At 41.4% G+C, this 20,819-nt stretch overlaps 1 long non-coding RNA gene across 2 annotated transcripts; it reads right to left on the reverse strand.

Annotated features, from left to right (window-relative positions):
* Window positions 1-1,960: 1,960 nt before the first annotated feature.
* LOC123732606 (uncharacterized) lies at window positions 1,961-20,801 on the reverse strand. 2 transcript variants are annotated; one of them, XR_006763301.1, is made up of 3 exons: window positions 20,758-20,801; window positions 2,214-2,330; window positions 1,961-2,028 (listed from the first exon to the last, which is right to left on the reverse strand). It is a non-coding gene; the product is annotated as an uncharacterized lncRNA (long non-coding RNA). The 2 variants fall into 2 exon arrangements; XR_006763302.1 differs by lacking the exon at window positions 20,758-20,801 and adding an exon at window positions 19,714-19,770.
* Between the last annotated feature and the right edge of the window lie 18 nt (window positions 20,802-20,819).

Genomic DNA, 20,819 nt, shown 5'->3' on the forward strand with positions numbered 1-20,819 from the left:
TCAGATGCACGAAGCAGTACACCTTGTCTTGGTACAGAACACATTCCTCTTTAAAGAGCTGTGTGCACAATCCTGAGTACACAGAGGCTTCATTGACATCAATGCCAGCCTCTTTCAGGTCTTTTTCATAGAAAATCAGATTGCCCTTCACTAGCTGTTGAAAAGCCAGTTTTCCCAGTGACAGAATGCTCTCTTTATTCCAGTGTGGACCTGTCTCTTCTTTCCCAAGATACTTTTCATTCTTCTGTTTGGTATGAAACACCACAAGGTGTGTGTACATCTCAGTCAGAGTCTTGGGCATCTCTTCTCTCTTATGTTTCAGCATGTGTTCGAGGACTGTTGCAGAAATCCAACAGAAGACTGGAATGTGGCACATGATGTGGAGGCTCCTTGATGTCTTTATGTGTGAGATGATTCTGTTGGCCAGGTCCTCATCACTGAATCTCTTTCTGAAGTACTCCTCCTTCTGTGGGTCATTGAACCCTCGTACCTCTGTCACCTGGTCAACACACCCTGAAGGGATCTTATTGGCTGCTGCAGGTCGGGTAGTTATCCAGAGGAGAGCAGAGGGAAGCAGATTTCCCTTGATGAGATTTGTCAGCAGAACATCCACTGAGGTTGACTGTGTGACGTCACAACAGATCTTGTTATTCTGGAAGTCTAGGGGTAGTCGGCACTCATCCAGACCATCAAAGATGAACAGAACTTTGTACTTGTCGAAGTTTGAGATTCTTGATTGTTTGGTTTCCATTGAGAAGTCATAGAGAAGTTCAATCAAAGTGTGTTTTTCCCCTTTCATCAAATTCAGCTCCCGAAAAGGGAATGAAAACACAAATTGAACATCCTGATTTGCTTTTCCTTCAGCCCAGTCCAGAATGAACTTCTGCACAGAGACTGTTTTTCCAATGCCAGCGACTCCCTTTGTCAGCACAGTTCTGATACGTTTGTCTTGTCCAGTTAAGGGTTTGAAGATGTCGTTACATTTGATTGCAGTCTCTGGTCTTGCATGTTTCCTGGTTGTTGTCTCAATCTGTCTCAGCTCATGTTCATTATTGACCTCTCCTGTTCCACCCTCTGTGATGTAGAGCTCTGTGTAGATCTTATTGAGAAGTGTTGGGTTTCCTTGTTTAGCGATCCCCTCAAATACACATTGAAACTTCTTCTTTAGATTAGATTTGAGTTCACGTTGGCAAATCACAGCAAGCTCATCTGAATGAAGAAATAACACAGAGGATATTAATATTACGTCTGTTTTAATGTCTACAGTATTGAAGGACTGTTAAAGTTTTAAAATAATAATTTATTCTCTTAAGTGACTGTATAAATGTATCAATGTTTTCTTAATGCATTACAGACTGGTGTGACTGATTATATTATTATTGATGGTATTATTAATGTTGTCTCTCTCTGTCTCTCTCTCTAAATTAATCACCACATCACATCCCTTCTGCTACTTGATGAGGTCACAAGGTGTTGTGTTAAGGTTCTACAATATCATTGAGTTACACAGCTACTTTAGCTGTACTTTAGCCACAGCTTTTAAATGTTATAAAACAGCATTCAACATGAGGCAGACATATCCTACTTTTCTCCAGTGTGTCAGCAAGCTCCTTCCGGTTCATTTTCCTCAGGACGTGCAGTGTGATCTTCAGAGCCCCCTCTCTGGCACTGCTCTCCTGCTTCTCATCTTCAGCATCCACCACTTCCTCCTCCTGCTTCTGACTCTCAAAGCCTTCTGGGAGTTCAGAACTAAGAATCCTCTTGAACATCTTCAGCTCGTTCTTCACAAATGTCATCATTTTCTCTTCAAGCAACTGAAATTAATCAAGTAAATAAGTTAAGCAAGAGAAGAAATGCTTTCTCATTAACACATTAATGAATAATTGACAGATCAACTTTACTTGAGGTAAACAAAATCAAATGTTCATAACAGGATCACATACACTGAATATAGAGTCCAGGTCTGTTTGATGACTCTGGGAAGACTGACCACTGAGAATCTCTGACTCTGATCTCTCCTGTTGGTTTCTGTGGACAAAACATGAGATTACAGTACACACACACACACACACACACACACACACACACACACACACACACACACACACACACACACACACTGTTTTAGGACTATGAAAATGGACTAAAGTAGGAGAAATGACTAGAGACAGTGTTGTTTAACTCACTGACCATGACCCATGAGTTCTTCTTACCTTTGTTCAGTAGAAAAGTCTCCCTCTCTAAAGAATATAGGACGATCCATAGACAGGTCACTCTTCATGGACACACAGCTGGGAACAGGGGAGGCTGGTCTCTCCTGCTTGATTGGTCTTCAACACAACAGAGACAAACATTACATCTCTCATCTACTCTGATCTCAGATGGGGAACATAAGAAGAGTACCAAAACGCAACATATCACTTTACAGAAATGAGCTTTTATTGTTTAAAAATTATGTATTAATTATTACATCTCTCACAGACAAGGATTTGTTTAAAATCTATCACTTGATGGTTTCATTTCAGAGAGACAAAAATCATGTTTTTTTATGCAAAATGCTATATATCTCCCTCACTCTCAAATGTGACCGACCGGCTCAATTTGGTCATTAACTAAATAACTACATATATAGTGATTTTGGTTTATGTCAGTTTAATTGTTTGTTATGGTATAAGTTGTTATTTTATGATTGTAAGTGATAAAATTTAACTAGTAATTCTCAGTAATTACTACTTTAGTAAGGAATAACACATTTTTTCAGCACTACTGCAGTTGCTAAATAATTCCAATAGATGGGAACATAAGACCACAATGACATTTCAGAATATTAGTTTAGTTTTCTCCCTGGATACACCACCACTCCCCGCGCTTCCTGCAGAAACCCTGCAGTACCTCCGCAGACCCCGGATTGAGAACCCCTGATTTAGCAGATGCTCTTATCCAGAGAGATTTACAGTAACTGCATTCACCTTAAGATAGCTATTTATTTTGGAAATAAACTTAATAAATTATTCATAAAATTGTTATCTCACCTCTTAGCTTTGGTGTCACGTCCCCCAGAGAGATGCATTTTGGAGGCAGGGGCCCCCTCCTCTCTCTCCCCAGAGAGACTCATTTTAGAGGCAGGGCCCCCCTCCTCTCTCTCCCCAGAGAGACTCATTTTAGAGGCAGGGCCCCCCTCCTCTCTCTCCCCAGAGAGACTCATTTTAGAGCACTGACCCCTGTAAACAGAGATCCAGCATGTTGGTTGTGGTTAACACAGTGACAACTAAACAGAGATCCAGCATGTTGGTTGTGGTCAACACAGTAACAACTAAACAGAGATCCAACATGTTGGTTGTGGTTAACACAGTGACAACTAAACAGAGATCCAGCATGTTGGTTGTGGTTAACACAGTAACAACTAAACAGAGATCCAACATGTTGGTTGTGGTTAACACAGTGACAACTAAACAGAGATCCAGCATGTTGGTTGTGGTTAACACAGTGACAACTAAACAGAGATCCAGCATGTTGGTTGTGGTTAACACAGTGACAACTAAACAGAGATCCAACATGTTGGTTGTGGTTAACACAGGGCCAACTAATTATTGAATGTCAATTGTTCTCATGTATTCATTATCTCTTAGAAATAAAACATTTACTAACAGACATAGAAACAGTCAGGTGATTTAATTAATAGATAATAATAATAATAATAATAATAATGTCTAACTTTCTCTTTTAATAATTCCTCTCATTCTAGTGTGTTGCTTTGTTCAACAGGTATGATATTATTATGCTGTTACTGAATTCAGTTCATAATAACAATGTTAAGAAAAGTATGTTCAGTGGTTTCATACCAAATTACACAGGAAAGAGGAGCTCATTGTAGTTTAGAAAACAAATTTTACGATATTTTGAAAGACGATTTACAACTTATACATAAAAATATACAAATTGTAAAATAACCACAATATACGAATATATGAACAATATGTTTTTGAATTTGACTTGCCTACGCCCAGTTAGCGCCATTTTGTATGATTGAACTGTCACATAACTGTCCCAGGTGAAATGGACTTTTAGATCTGAGTGTTTTACTGTCATTCAGTATAATAAAATAAAACCATACATTTAATTTCTCTACACACTTTACAATAATCACTGGGAAGATTCTTACCTTGTAGCCTGAATTCACAGCCAGAACATGTCAAGTCATTGAGATATTTTCCGTTGTGCTGAGAGAGCAGCTTCCTGATAACAAGTGGCTCTGTATCTATGTTCTAGGTGCAGTTGATCTTTGGATGCAATAATATCTGGTCAAAGTCTAGTGGCACAACACCATAGTATATCATAAACATAACCTCAGTTGTCCAGAAAAGGCCATGACATACTATAAAACAGGGTTTGTCAACTAGATTTGGCTTCGGGTGTCACGGTTGTCTTAGAGAGGAGCGGACCAAAGTGCAGCGTGATTATCGTTCCACATATTTTATTGAACTGTGAAACTATGCAATACATACACATAAACTAAAGAACAAAAAAACAACAAACCGTGACGCAGAGGTGAAACATACACTACTCAAAAACAATCTCCCACAAAACCAGTTGGGAAAAACACCTACTTAAGTATGGTCTCCAATTAGAGACAATGATGACCAGCTGCCTCTAATTGGAGATCATCCCAAACAAAACCCAACATAGAAATACAAAACTAGAAAACAACATAGAAAAACTAAACTAGAAACCCCCCTGTCACGCCCTGACCTACTCTACCATAGAAAAGAACAGCTTTCTATGGTCAGGACGTGACATCGGGATAATTTTTTTCTGAGTTAAAGTCGCGGGCCAGAACATAATTAGCATATAATATTAGCACAATTAATACGCCTACACTACAAATTGAACAACATGTTTACAACATTTGATTAGTAGATAATACATTCAGTGACAATAAATAATTTAGATCTGATTAAGTTCATAAAATCACCATTATCTCTATTCAATTATAACTTTTTGTTTATTTCTCTGTGTGTTGATTGGTGGGGAAAACAGGTCTACGTAGCCTACTGTAGTCAACACTACTTTATTAATATCAACATTCATTCAGAACAATGAGCTTGATAGCAAGAGAACATGTCGCTCTCAAAAAGTAACAAAACAAATGTGGATAATGAAAATCAAAGTTTCAGGGAAGAACGGAGAGAGAGATATCCATTCATCTGACCATCTTTCTCCAATGCCAAGCCAGTGTGTCTTGTTGTAATAAAAATGTCACTGTTTGCAAAGAATTCAATCTCAGACGGCATTATGAATCTAAGCATGGTACTTTCAAAGTGGACTTCCGCCCAGACAGGGGCCCGAAGCAGAAACACTGAAGCATTAACTACAACCTACAAACACAGCAGTAGAATCCTCCTTCGTGGCCTGATCCAACAACAGAAGGTCCAAGTGCTTTCCTAAAAGCATCCTGGGTTCTAACCAAACACAACATGCCCTTCACAGAAGCAGAGCTGTTTAAAAAGAGCATGGTGACAGTTTTGGAGGAATTGTCTACAGACAAGTCTATGGATAGAATAATTGCGTCTGTCAAACAGGTGCCCCTGTCTGTGACAACAGCCAGACAGTGTGTCTGTGCTCTGAAGGATGATCTGCATAGGATTGTTCTGGAGGTGCTCAGTCAGGCTGAGCATTTTCCCCTGGCTATTGATGAGAGAACTGACAACACCGATGTAGCACAGTTGTGTGTATATGTCCGTTATTTTCATGGAAATGACTTTAAAGAAGAGGCCATCCAGGATGATCTCCTGCTTCACAACAACGTGCGCTGGCTGAGTAAAGGAAAAGCTCTAGAGCCATTCTGTGAGCTTCATGACCAGGTTGTGGATTTAGTCAGAAAAATCTAAATGAGGGCAGCAGCTGACCTCCTTCGTATTCTGAGGAATTCCTCTCTAATGTTGTTTTTTTTGGCGACATTCTGTAACTTAAACGGGTTAAATCTGCAGTTACAAGGAAGAGGGAAAACAGTCGTGGACTTGAGGCCTTTACTAGGAAGCTTGAGTTGTTGGATTTGGACTTGTCCTCTGGAAGGCTACTGCACTTCAGCACACTGAAGAAACGACAGGCAGAGAGAGACCAGGCCGATTTGGAAGATTTCATCAAATAGCTGAGGGACAACTTCTCCACCAGATCTGATATCAGTGCGTTTGTTCGAGATTCTTTCACAGTCCGCCCAGGTGGGGAATTCTCCTCCCTTGCTAAGAAAACGATACCCTCGCTGGATTAGGCCGCAATTCAAACTGATCTGATTGAATTCCAACCATCGAGCCAAATCAGAGATGCACTCATGGAGTGCCGAGTCCTTGTGTGTGTTTTGGGTGGCAGCTCAGAGGAATACAGCACAATAAAGATACTTGCCTTTTAAGTGCTAACAATGTTTGGATCGACTCCTGCAACTCCTCCTTTTACTCTTTGAACGCAATCAAGACTCACGACAGGAAACGGCTTTCACATGAGTCAATCAAGACTCACGACAGGAACCAGCTTTCACATGAGTCAATCAAGACTCACGACAGGAACCCGACTTTCACATTAGTCAATGGAGGACTGCCTGGGCATCAACATCACATCCCTCTCACCTGACATCCACAAGATCGTGTCCGAGGGGAAATGCAACTTTTCCCATTAAGTAAATAACTTAGTATTTAATAAATAGTCATATAGGCTACTAACATTATAGTAATTATTATTATTATTATTATAATTGTTATTATTGTTATTATTATTATTGTGATTATTAGTGCTTATCAATGGCTATTTTAGGTCTCATGATGACAGTATTTTCTGTTTGTTTTATCGTTACAGGAGCAGGTCATCCCAGACTCCTGGTACAGGGCTACAGACACTCAGGTTATCCCAGACTCCTGGTACAGGGCTACAGACACTCAGGTCATCCCAGACTCCTGGTACAGGGCTACAGACACTCAGGTTATCCCAGACTCCTGGTACAGGGCTACAGACACTCAGGTTATCCCAGACTCCTGGTACAGGGCTACAGACACTCAGGTTACTCTGGTCACTCCTGATACAGGGCTACAGACACTCAGGTTACCCCCAGACTCCTGATACAGGGCTACAGACACTCAGGTTATCCCAGACTCCTGGTACAGGGCTACAGACACTCAGGTTACTATGGTCACTCTGATACAGGGCTACAGACACTCAGGTTACCCCAGACTCCTGGTACAGGGCTACAGACACTCAGGTTATCCCAGACTCCTGATACAGGGCTACAGACACTCAGGTTACTCAGGTTACTCTGATACAGGGCTACAGACACTCAGGTTACTATGGTCACTCTGGTACAGGGCTACAGACACTCAGGTTACTCTGGTCACTCTGATACAGGGCTACAGACACTCAGGTTACTCTGGTCACTCCTGGTACAGGGCTACAGACACTCAGGTTACTATGGTCACTCTGATACAGGGCTACAGACACTCAGGTTACTCTGGTCACTCTGGTACAGGGCTACAGACACTCAGGTTACTATGGTCACTCTGGTACAGGGCTACAGACACTCAGGTTACTCTGGTCACTCTGATACAGGGCTACAGACACTCAGGTTACTATGGTCATTCCTGGTACAGGGCTACAGACACTCAGGTTACTCTGGTCACTCTGATACAGGGCTACAGACACTCAGGTTACTCTGGTCACTCTGATACAGGGCTACAGACACTCAGGTTATCCCAGACTCCTGATACAGGGCTACAGACACTCAGGTTACTATGGTCACTCTGATACAGGGCTACAGACACTCAGGTTACTCTGGTCACTCCTGATACAGGGCTACAGACACTCAGGTTATCCCAGACTCCTGATACAGGGCTACAGACACTCAGGTTACTATGGTCACTCCTGATACAGGGCTACAGACACTCAGGTTACTATGGTCATTCTGATACAGGGCTACAGACACTCAGGTTACTCTGGTCACTCTGGTACAGGGCTACAGACACTCAGGTTACTCTGGTCACTCTGGTACAGGGCTACAGACACTCAGGTTACTCTGATACAGGGCTACAGACACTCAGGTTACTCTGGTCACTCTGATACAGGGCTACAGACACTCAGGTTACTCTGGTCACTCCTGATACAGGGCTACAGACACTCAGGTTACTCTGGTCACTCTGATACAGGGCTACAGACACTCAGGTTACTCTGGTCACTCTGATACAGGGCTACAGACACTCAGGTTACTCTGGTCACTCTGATACAGGGCTACAGACACTCAGGTTATCCCAGACTCCTGATACAGGGCTACAGACACTCAGGTTACTATGGTCACTCTGATACAGGGCTACAGACACTCAGGTTACTCTGGTCACTCTGATACAGGGCTACAGACACTCAGGTTACTATGGTCACTCTGATACAGGGCTACAGACACTCAGGTTACTCTGGTCACTCTGATACAGGGCTACAGACACTCAGGTTATCCCAGACTCCTGATACAGGGCTACAGACACTCAGACACAGACATCACCTGTTTTTCTTAAATTATTGTTTTATGTAGGATGCTGCCTTTTTGGCCATGATGCAGTTGTAAGTCGGCCTAATAAATAAATACAAATCCCTCTTCTATCAGGCCATTTTGTTTTCTTGTGAAAGATGCTGTTCAGCCACATAGCCTAGCACAGACAGTTATTTATATGGGCCTTCGCTCTGAAGACATTGACTCAAATTAAGCCCTCTTGTTGTTTGTAAAGTCAAATTAAAATGAAGATTATTGTTGAAATGAATTACTCGACTGGTGTAGTTTTTCTCCACCTGTTGATTGGCGCCACTTGCATAACAAGTCTATATTTTCAGCACCAGGCACTGTTCACCTCCTATTGATTACGCTGTGGTTGCAGCTTTACATTTCAACACCACTAAATGGCCTGCTTTATTAGTTGACTGTCTCCTGCATTCTCTCTCCATTTTTTTATTTAACTAGGCAAGTCAGTTAAGAACATTCTTGTTTTCAATGACGGCCTAGGAAATGTGGGTTAACTGCCTTATTCAGCGGCAGAACAACAGATTTGTACCTTTCGGTTACTAGTCCAATGCTCTAACCACTAGGCTATCCTGCCGCCCTCATGAATGAAGTTAAAAATGTAACTTTTGCATAATGTAGTGAGGTCACATCCTTCTTGGGACATTGCTTTTGGGACTTTTTGCATCTCAGGTGCAAGATAAAACATTTTTAATTGATTTTTTGAATGAACAAAATATTAATTTATTTGGTGGGCTTTGTAGCGGCCAAATAATGTTGTTGGCGGGCCAGATTTGGCCCGCGGGCCGCCAGTTGGAGAACCCTGGGTTAGGCATTAGGGTTAGCATTGTGGTTAGGGTTTAAAAACAGATTTTATGACTTTGTGTCTGTGGCAGCTAGTCACCACTCTGCAGAGCTGCCTTTGGAACAAGATTCCTGATGAAAACGGCAAACCTGCACTTCACAATTCCAGACTCGGTAACAATGCAGAAACAGTCTATTTTCTGTGAGTTCATCAGCTCATTTTACCAGCATTGCGCCACGAGAAAATAGCTTTCTAATTTGGCTTTCTATATATTTGTGATGCCGTTGATGCCCGTAGCCTGTCTATTTTCCCTCATTGACTCCCATGCATTATATTACCAGAGTAACACTCACAGCCTGTCTGTCTTCTCTCATTGACTCCCATGCATTCTATTACCAGAGTAACGCTCACAGCCTGTCTGTCTTCTCTCATTGACTCCCATGCATTCTATTACCATGCTTGTTCACACACGTATAAAAAGGCTCCCCGTGTGGTTTGGGCTTTACCCATAGAGAATCAGTTCACTACCTAACTCTTTACCCATAGAGAATCAGTTCACTACCTAACTCTTTACCCATAGAGAATCCGTTCACTACCTAACTCTTTACCCATACAGAATCAGTTCACTACCTAACTCTTTACCCATAGAGAATCAGTTCACTACCTAACTCTTTACCCATAGTGAATCAGTTCACTACCTAACTCTTTACCCATAGAGAATCAGTTCACTACCTAACTCTTTACCCATAGAGAATCAGTTCACTACCTAACTCTTTGCCCATAGAGAATCAGTTCACTACCTAACTCTTTACCCATAGTGAATCAGTTCACTACCTAACTCTTTACCCATAGTGAATCAGTTCACTACCTAACTCTTTACCCATAGAGAATCAGTTCACTACCTAACTCTTTGCCCATAGAGAATCAGTTCACTACCTAACTCTTTGCCCATAGAGAATCAGCTGTTCCCAGTTCACTACCTAACTCTTTCCCTTGGCCCTAACCCTTAGATGTTTGTATATGTGAAAGGTGTAAGCAATATGGTGTAAGCTCCACCACTTTCCTGATTATACCTATCCAGACCCTTCAGAATAATCTAAAGGTTAAGTCAGGGCCAAGGAGGAGGGGAAGGGTGTTAATTTGGACCAGCAAATAATTTGTATGTGCCACCTAAGAGTTTCAATACCAATCATGTCTGTGTGTGTTCATTCAGGTTGAAGTTCACAGTGGAAGAGAAGCAGGGGTCCATTGTGACCATGGAGGAGGACACTGGCACTGCAGAGGGCCAGAAAGACAGAAACCAAATAACATGGAGGAGTACACTGGCACTGCAGAGGAACAGAAAGACAGAAACCAAATAACATGGAGGAGGACACTGGCACTGCAGAGGGCCAGAAAGACAGAAACCAAATAACATGGAGGGGGACACTGGCACTGCAGAGGGCCAGAAAGACAGAAACCAAATAACATGGAGGAGGACACTGGCACTGCAGAGGGCCAGAAAGACAGAAACCAAATGAGTGCAAAGGTACATGGACCTATCTTCCATTTGTCACTGTCCACAATGCTAGTCTGGGCTGCCATCTCTATAGTACAGCATGTTATCTTAGTTGTTTATTAATGTACCAGCAATGACAGTGAAAGTCAACCAAGTTATCAACAGCATGTATTGCTATGTCTGAGGCAACGACTAAAATACATTACCATTCTATCAGGTGGTAGAATACAATACATTACCATTCTATGAGGTGTAATAATACAATACATTACCATTCTATCAGGTGGTAGAATACAATACATTACCATTCTATCAGGTGGTAGAATACAATACATTACCATTCTATCAGGTGTAATAATACAATACATTACCATTCTATCAGGTGGTAGAATACAATACATTACCATTCTATCAGGTGGTAGAATATAATACATTACCATTCTATCAGGTGGTAGAATACAATACATTACCATTCTATGAGGTGTAATAATACAATACATTACCATTCTATCAGGTGGTAGAATACAATACATTACCATTCTATCAGGTGGTAGAATACAATACATTACCATTCTATCAGGTGTAATAATACAATACATTACCATTCTATCAGGTGGTAGAATATAATACATTACCATTCTATCAGGTGGTAGAATACAATACATTACCATTCTATCAGGTGTAATAATACAATACATTACCATTCTATCAGGTGGTAGAATACAATACATTACCATTCTATCAGGTGGTAGAATACAATACATTACCATTCTATCAGGTGGTAGAATACAATACATTACCATTCTATCAGGTGGTAGAATATAATACATTACCATTCTATCAGGTGGTAGAATACAATACATTACCATTCTATCAGGTGTAATAATACAATACATTACCATTCTATCAGGTGGTAGAATACAATACATATAAAGAGGGAGAATGGTCAACATGCAGGTTTGGATCCCTGCTAAGGTTATCTGACATATAAAGAGGGAGAATGGTCAACATGCAGGTTTGGATCCCTGCTAAGGTTATCTGACATATAAAGAGGGAGAATGGTCAACATGCAGGTTTGGATCCCTGCTAAGGTTATCTGACATATAAAGAGGGAGAATGGTCAACATGCAGGTTTGGATCCCTGCTAAGGTTATGTTGCGTGACGTTGATACTTCCTTTGTTGGAAAGGTATCAGATTTGTATTATTACTTTCTGATAGTCTTCATCAATTATTGTAGCTGCACCTGTCTCATAGTCTTCATCAATTATTGTATCTGCATCCTTCTCATAGTCTTCATCAATTATTGTAGCTGCATCTGTCTCATAGTCTTCATCAATTATTGTAGCTGCATCTGTCTCATAGTCTTCATCAATTATTGTAGCTGCATCCTTCTCATAGTCTTCATCAATTATTGTAGCTGCATCTGTCTCATAGTCTTCATCAATTATTGTAGCTGCATCCTTCTCATAGTCTTCATCAATTATTGCAGCTGCATCTGTCTCATAGTCTTCATCAATTATTGTAGCTGCACCTGTCTGATAGTCTTCATCAATTATTGTAGCGGCATCTGTCTGATAGTCTTCATCAATTATTGTAGTTGCACCTGTCTCATAGTCTTCATCAATTATTGTAGCTGCACCTGTCTGATAGTCTTCAATTATTGTAGCTGCATCTGTCTCATAGTCTTCATCAATTATTGTAGCTGCACCTGTCGGATAGTCTTCAATTATTGTAGCTGCATCTGTCTCATAGTCTTCATCAATTATTGTAGCTGCACCTGTCTCATAGTCTTCATCAATTATTGTAGCTGCATCTGTCTCATAGTCTTCATCAATTATTGCAGCTGCACCTGTCTGATAGTCTTCATCAATTATTGGAGCTGCATCTGTCTGATAGTCTTCATCAATTATTGTAGCTGCATCTGTCTGATAGTCTTCATCAATTATTGTAGCTGCACCTGTCTGATAGTCTTCATCAATTATTGTAGCTGCACCTGTCTGATAGTCTTCATCAATTATTGTATCTGCATCCTTCTCATAGTCTTCATCAATTATTGTAGCTGCATCTGTCTCATAGTCTTCATCAATTATTGTAGCTGCATCTGTCTCATAGTCTTCATCAATTATTGTAGCTGCACCTGTCTGATAGTCTTCATCAATTATTGTAGCGGCATCTGTCTGATAGTCTTCATCAATTATTGTAGTTGCACCTGTCTCATAGTCTTCATCAATTATTGTAGCTGCACCTGTCTGATAGTCTTCAATTATTGTAGCTGCATCTGTCTCATAGTCTTCATCAATTATTGTAGCTGCACCTGTCTGATAGTCTTCAATTATTGTAGCTGCATCTGTCTCATAGTCTTCATCAATTATTGTAGCTGCACCTGTCTCATAGTCTTCATCAATTATTGTAGCTGCATCTGTCTCATAGTCTTCATCAATTATTGCAGCTGCACCTGTCTGATAGTCTTCATCAATTATTGGAGCTGCATCTGTCTGATAGTCTTCATCAATTATTGTAGCTGCATCTGTCTGATAGTCTTCATCAATTATTGTAGCTGCACCTGTCTGATAGTCTTCATCAATTGTTGTAGCTGCATCTGTCATTCATTTGAATCACTTTGACGTTTGCATTTGCAATATCTGTGTTTTCTGAAATCATCATTGACTGGGAACTACAAATATGGCCACATTTTGTAGTTTATTTTTCGAACCCTAATTGGATTCTTATCAAATATATTTGCCAATATCATAATAATATGCCTGTAAATTGATATGTACCCCATAGCCACCAGGGGGATGGGATTGCACAAATATGTCTGATTCACCCCAAATATATTTTGTGCCAAGCCACAAGTCTGAGCTCCCAAAAACAAAACAAATAATTTTGGGGATTCCATGACCAGAAAAGGCTTGTTAAAATATAAGGTTTTCTAGGGGTGTATAGAGCTTCATGGCAGAAAACAAGTGTATGTATGTAAATGTTTATAAAAACTGTTTTATATTGATTTTGGAGCCTTGAGGACCTGGGAAATATACAACTAAAACATTCTACACCCTTTATATGGCCATTCAACCTCCTATATCCATTATCCTCATAATGTCCATAACCTCACCTCTATTACCATGGTGTTCAGCACAGCATATTTCTGATAACAAGACAGTTATGTACTGAATTCTCACTGTCTATCCAAATAGAGCATGAGTCGGCCTAGTCCTATTCAGCCTGTTCCCCGCTCCTCGCACTAGCCCTAGGGTGCGTGTCTTCAGCCTGGTACCACCTCTACCAGCCCCACGCACCAGGCCTCCAGTGCGTCGGCCCAGCCTCAAGAGCCCGGCACCAGTGTGCAGTCCAGAGTATCCGGCACCAGTGTGCAGTCCAGAGTATCCGGCACCAGTGTGCAGTCCAGAGTATCCGGCACCAGTGTGCAGTCCAGAGTATCCGGCAACAGTGTGCAGTCCAGAGTATCCGGCAACAGTGTCTAGTCCGGAACCGAGGGGAGACTGCCTGCGACCCGGAACCAGAGGGGTCTGCCTGTGACCCGGAACCGAGGGAGCCTGCCTGCAACCCGGAACCGAGGGGGTCTGCTTGTGACCCGGAACCGGGTGAGTCTGCCTGCGACCCGGAACTGAAATTGACTAACTGTGTTGTAAATGAGTCTGCCTACAGTGTGGAAATGAGGGAACCTGCCCACGAGCCACAACAAATTGAGTCTGTCTACGACCAGGACCCCAATGAGTCTGCCTACAACCTGGAGGGCAGGAGGCCGGAACCAGAGCCACCTCCAGGATAGGTGGGTTGGGGAGGGAGGGTGTAGCACAGTGCTGTCGTTGACGGCAGCCACCCTCCCTTCCCTCCCTTTTTTTGTTTAGGGGGTATTATTTTTTGTTGTGGTATTGGGGATTTTTGTGTTTTCTTTTAAGGTGCATTCCGGGGTCTGCACCTTTAGGGGGTACTGTCACGTCCTGACCAGTAGAGGGAGTAGTGGTGTAGTATTTTGGTCAGGACGTGGCAGAAGAAGTCTGTATGTGTTGTCTAGTATGTCTGTTTCTGTGTTAGTCTTGTGACTCCTGATCAGGAACAGCTGGGGATCGTTGTTCCTGATTGTTAGTCATATATTTAGGAGTATGTTTGTCACTTGGGTTTGTGGGTGGTTGTGCTAACACCGCTAGTCTTTTGTTTGTATGTAGCCTGTTAGCCTGTAGTTAGTAGTTATTGTTTTTCCTGTGGATGCTTTGCTCGTATATATTAAAAAGATGAGTATCCACATTCCGTCTGCAGTTTGGTCCATTCAACACGACAACAACCGTTACTAATATGCTGCTGTAAATAGGCATACTAGGTTATTGTACTTCATCAGCCAGTTAGCTTCAACAGGACACATGTCCTACCATCAGCCAGTAAGCTTCAACAGGACACATGTCCTACCATCAGCCAGTAAGCTTCAACAGGACACATGTCCTACCATCAGCCAGTAAGCTTCAACAGGACACATGTCCTACCATCAGCCAGTTAGCTTTAACAGGACACATGTCCTACCATCAGCCAGTTTACTTCAACAGGACACATGTCCTACCATCAGCCAGTAAGCTTCAACAGGACACATGTCCTACCATCAGCCAGTAAGCTTCAACAGGACACATGTCCTACCATCAGCCAGTTAGCTTCAACAGGACACATGTCCTACCATCAGCCAGTTAGCTTCAACAGGGCACATGTCCTACCATCAGCCAGTTAGCTTCAACAGGACACATGTCCTACCATTTGAAATGATGGTGTGAGGAACACTTCCCTGCTGAAATATATGGGTTGGTCAACAGTACATTCCACTCTGTATCAGATTTTCATTGATACACCGTTAACTGATTTAAAGTTAAACATAAAAACGAGTGATAGGTTACTGTTAGATAGTGATAGGCTCCTGTTAGATAGTGATAGGCTCCTGTTAGATAGTGATAGGCTACTGCTAGATAGTGATAGGCTCCTGTTAGATAGTGATAGGCTACTGCTAGATAGTGATAGGCTCCTGTTAGATAGTGCTAGGCTACTGCTAGATAGTGATAGGCTCCTGTTAGATAGTGATAGGCTACTGCTAGATAGTGATAGGCTCCTGTTAGATAGTGATAGGCTACTGCTAGATAGTGATAGGCTCCTGTTAGATAGTGCTAGGTTACTGCTAGATAGTGATAGGCTCCTGTTAGATAGTGATAGGCTACTGCTAGATAGTGATAGGCTCCTGTTAGATAGTGATAGGCTACTGCTAGATAGTGATAGGCTCCTGTTAGATAGTGATAGGCTACTGCTAGATAGTGATAGGCTCCTGTTAGATAGTGATAGTCTTTTGGTACGTAGCCTGTTAGTCGTTTTTTTTTTGTTGTTTATTGTTTTTTCCCGTGGATACTTTGCTCTTATATATTAAAAAGATGAGTATCTACATTTCACCTGCTGCAGTTTGGTCTCTTCAACACGGCTGTAATTATGACAATCTAATCATGGCATGGGGTTGTTCAATGACAGACATGTATTTGTTTAAAATCTATCACTTGATGGTTTCATTTCAGAGACAAATAATCATGTTTTTTTTCTAAATGCTACATACACAGTAATAATATATCTCTGCCTCACTGTCAGAGAAATCAGTAGTACTGCTAGGTTTTACAGTCAAATGTGACCGACCGTCTCAATTCGGTCGTATGTAGCAACATTTGAAATAGTGTTTTTACATGAGATAATTTTACCTTTATTTAACTAGGCAAGTCAGTTAAGAACAAATTCTTATTTACAATGATGGCCTAGGAACAGTGGGTTAACTGCCTTGTTCAGTGGCAGAAAGACAGATTTTTTTTTTCCTTGTCAGCTCAGGGATTCAATCTACCAACCTTTCCTTTCGGTTACAAGTCCAGCGCTCTAACCTGCGGTAGCCTAGAAAAGTAGAGATTCTCAGCCCCGCCAAAAAGCTTGTGTCAGCACTATGCCTTCTTGTGGATGGAATGAACTACTTACTAGGGACATAAGGTAATGTTATGAAATTGGGCTCCATGTAATTAACTAGTTTTCATCAGAAAAAAACATTGTTAAAAATGGAATATGTCCAGCCTACTTGAGGCGCCCTGAAAATAATATTCAAAAGTTTGGTCCTGGACACAGAGGGGTTAAACACTAAAGTTACTGTCCATCTAGTGAAGAGAGGAGAACCGGACAGAGGTAGCCAGCATCAGTCAACGAGAGAGGGAGGATAGGATAACTGGGATGCTGCTGGTAGAGTAGCTAGCTAGCTAGCTTACCGAGCTGTACCGACTAGCTAGGATAACTAGGATGCTGCTGGTAGAATAGCTAGCTAGCTTACCGAGCTGTACCGACTAGCTTGGATAACTAGGATGCTGCTGGTAGAGTAGCTAGCTAACTTACCTAGCTGTAAAGACTAGCTACGATAACTAGGATGCTGCTGGTAGAGTATCTAGCTAGCTTACCTAGCTGTACCGACTAGCTAGGATAACTAGGATGCTGCTGGTAGAGTAGCTAGCTAGCTTACCTAGCTGTACCGACTAGCTAGGATGCTGCTGGTAGAGTATCTAGCTAGCTTACCGAGCTGTACCGACTAGCTAGGATAACTAGGATGCTGCTGGTAGAGTAGCTAGCTAGCTTACCTAGCTGTACCGACTAGCTAGGATAACTAGGATGCTGCTGGTAGAGTAGCTAGCTAGCTTACCTAGCTAGGATAACTAGGATGCTGCTGGTAGAGTAGCTAGCTAGCTTACCTAGCTGTACCGACTAGATAGGATAACTAGGATGCTGCTGGTAGAGTAGCTAGCTAGCTTACCTAGCTGTACCGACTAGCTAGGATATCTAGGATGCTGCTGGTCGAGTAGCTAGCTAGCTAGCTTACCTAGCTGTACCGACTAGCTAGGATAACTAGGATGCTGCTGGTAGAGTAGCTAGCTAGCTTACCTAGCTGTACCGACTAGCTAGGATAACTAGGATGCTGCTGGTAGAGTAGCTAGCTAGCTTACCTAACTGTACCAACAAGCTAGGATAACTAGGATCCTGCTGGTAGAGTAGCTAGCTAGCTTACCTAGCTGTACCGACTAGCTTGGCTAGCTAGCAGGACGTTCGTCTGTCCCTCATCTCGATGATGACGACGAATCCAGTGAACCACAAAATGAAACAAGGATAGAGAGTGAAAAGGATCTGGCTACACTCATACGGTCCCTGACCGTAAAGCAAAAAGGAAATTGAACAATAAAACTTCGGCGTTTCAACACTGTAACAAACTCTGTCGTTATTCCCCAAGATCACCTCAGCCCACTCTGCGCGTAACCGGTACAATATGCTTTGCGCCACACTGTACGTGGACGCGGACAGATCTGTTTCTGTACAGGGATGCGGGCAGTTTCAGAACGTGGACATGAGCAGTGCAACACAATCAACTAAACCCAATGTTTACAGTGGGTTAAATTAGTAATATTCATTTTTTATTATTATGTTAAACAAACATTCTACGTTTTTTTATAACAATATTTTCAGATCTAGGCCCATGTCCACAAAGCGTCTCAGAGTAGAAAATTGGTCGTATAAGTACTGAGAATAAAGACATTTTACACTTATGTTACACTTATGGGTATAAATTAAAGCTATGCATGAAGTCTCTAGTCCCACCTAGTCGGCAGATATTTAGAACACCTCGTGAGCTGTCCTAAGTAGTTAAGAGTTAACAGCAGGTGTCTTGATAATACAATAGAATAATGCAGCGAGTCAGTGGTTCCTGAGCCACATGTAATTGCTTTGCAGTAGTTAAAAATAATGTTTTATATCTCTATATGGTCAATCCATAAATAATATATGTCTTGTACTTTTGGCAATGATTTATGTATAATACTTATGTATAACAAGTGATACCATGTATGTCTCCAAAGCGTTTTGTCTTCATTTTGGCAGATTAATTTATGCTAATTTCTCAAGATTAACTCAGGTTTTCGTCCAGCGGCTAAGGAGTTGGAGCTGTGGCAGGAGTTGGACCTGTGGTCCAAAGGTGGCTGGTTTATATCCCGGGCCGGGCGCTGGAAAAAGCGTGAGGAATTGATCTGACCCCTGGAGGTCTGCTGGGTTCATATCCTCAAAACGTTCACCTTTCGTTGATCAGAACTCTAGAGGTTCTTCTTCACTGAACCTAAATATATATAACTTTTAGTGGTTCCATATATTAAGGAAGTGATAGAAGCCTTTTTGGTTCTATAAGGAACCTTCTTTTCTAAGAGTGTAAAATTAACACGTTTATCTTTTGATTATTTAATTATCTACATCATGTTATTTCAAGTTATCCCTTTGGAGCGCAACATCACATTGTTAAAAAAAATTATCCTAAATTTGGCATGGCTATAAATTGGGCAATTGAAGACATCTAGGCGTAATCTGTGTTCGATGAAAATGAACATTGTATGCAACGTTGCAGGCAACATTATTGGCAAGGGACTTGATGCCTACTATGCCAAAGCTATTTAGAGTTGTTAAACGGGTGTGAAGAGTGTGTTGATATAACGGGAATATTGTCAAAATTCTTCTTGTAACAACGATCAGAATTGGTAAAGAAAATATGCATTCCATTATATTAGGCAATAATTAAGAGTAGGCAAAGTGGTCGTGTCATGTGAAAATTCTATCAAATGTGTTACATTGCAACGAGTACAGTCAGGGTGCCGTGGAGCCCCTGCAGTACCTCCACAGACCCCGGATTGAGAACCCCTGCAGTACCTCCACAGACCCCGGATTGAGAACCCCTGATTTAGCAGATGCTCTTATCCAGAGAGATTTACAGTAACTGCATTCATCTTAAGATAGCTATTTATTTTGGAAATAAAGTTAATAAATTCTTCATAAAATTGTCATCTTACCTCTTAGCTTTGGTGTCATGTCCCCCAGAGAGATGCATTTTAGAGGCAGGGCCCCCCCTCTCTCTCTCCCCAGAGAGACTCATTTTAGAGCACTGACCCCTAAACAGAGATCCAACATGTTGATTGTGGTCAACACAGGGACAACTAAACAGAGATCCAGCATGTTGGTTGTGGTCAACACAGGGACAACTAAACAGAGATCCAGCATGTTGGTTGTGGTTAACACAGTGACAACTAAACAGAGATCCAGCATGTTGGTTGTGGTTAACACAGTGACAACTAAACAGAGATCCAGCATGTTGGTTGTGGTTAACACAGTGACAACTAAACAGAGATCCAACATGTTGGTTGTGGTTAACACAGTGACAACTAAACAGAGATCCAGCATGTTGGTTGTGGTTAACACAGTGACAACTAAACAGAGATCCAACATGTTGATTGTGGTTAACACAGTGACAACTAAACAGAGATCCAGCATGTTGGTTGTGGTTAACACAGTGACAACTAAACAGAGATCCAACATGTTGGTTGTGGTTAACACAGTAACAACTAAACAGAGATCCAGCATGTTGGTTGTGGTTAACACAGTGACAACTAAACAGAGATCCAGCATGTTGGTTGTGGTTAACACAGTGACAACTAAACAGAGATCCAACATGTTGGTTGTGGTTAACACAGTAATTCTTTAATGTCAATTGTTCTCATGTATTCATTATCTCTTTGAGAAATAAAATATTTACTAACAGACATAGAAACTGTCAGGTGATTTAATGCATCACATGAACATGTAGTTGTGACATTTCATCTCTATGTTAACTGTCAATAATAATAATAATAAAATGTGTCACTGTTTGTCTCAGACACACACACACACACACAGGGAGGGAATGTTGTCTTTGTTTAATATTGTTTTAGGACATCGAAAATGGACAAAAGGATTAGCCGATGGATTATGAAAACAACAAAAATAATGGGAGAAATGGGAGAAATGACTAGAGAGAGTGTTTTTTAACTCACTGACCATGACCCATGAGTTCTTCTTACCTTTGTTCAGTAGAAAAGTCTCCCTCTCTAAACGCTATAGGTTGCAGCATAGACCGGTCACT

This window comes from Salmo salar, unplaced genomic scaffold (genome assembly GCF_905237065.1).
Source record: "Salmo salar unplaced genomic scaffold, Ssal_v3.1, whole genome shotgun sequence".
In the NCBI taxonomy this organism is placed as follows: domain Eukaryota; kingdom Metazoa; phylum Chordata; class Actinopteri; order Salmoniformes; family Salmonidae; genus Salmo; species Salmo salar.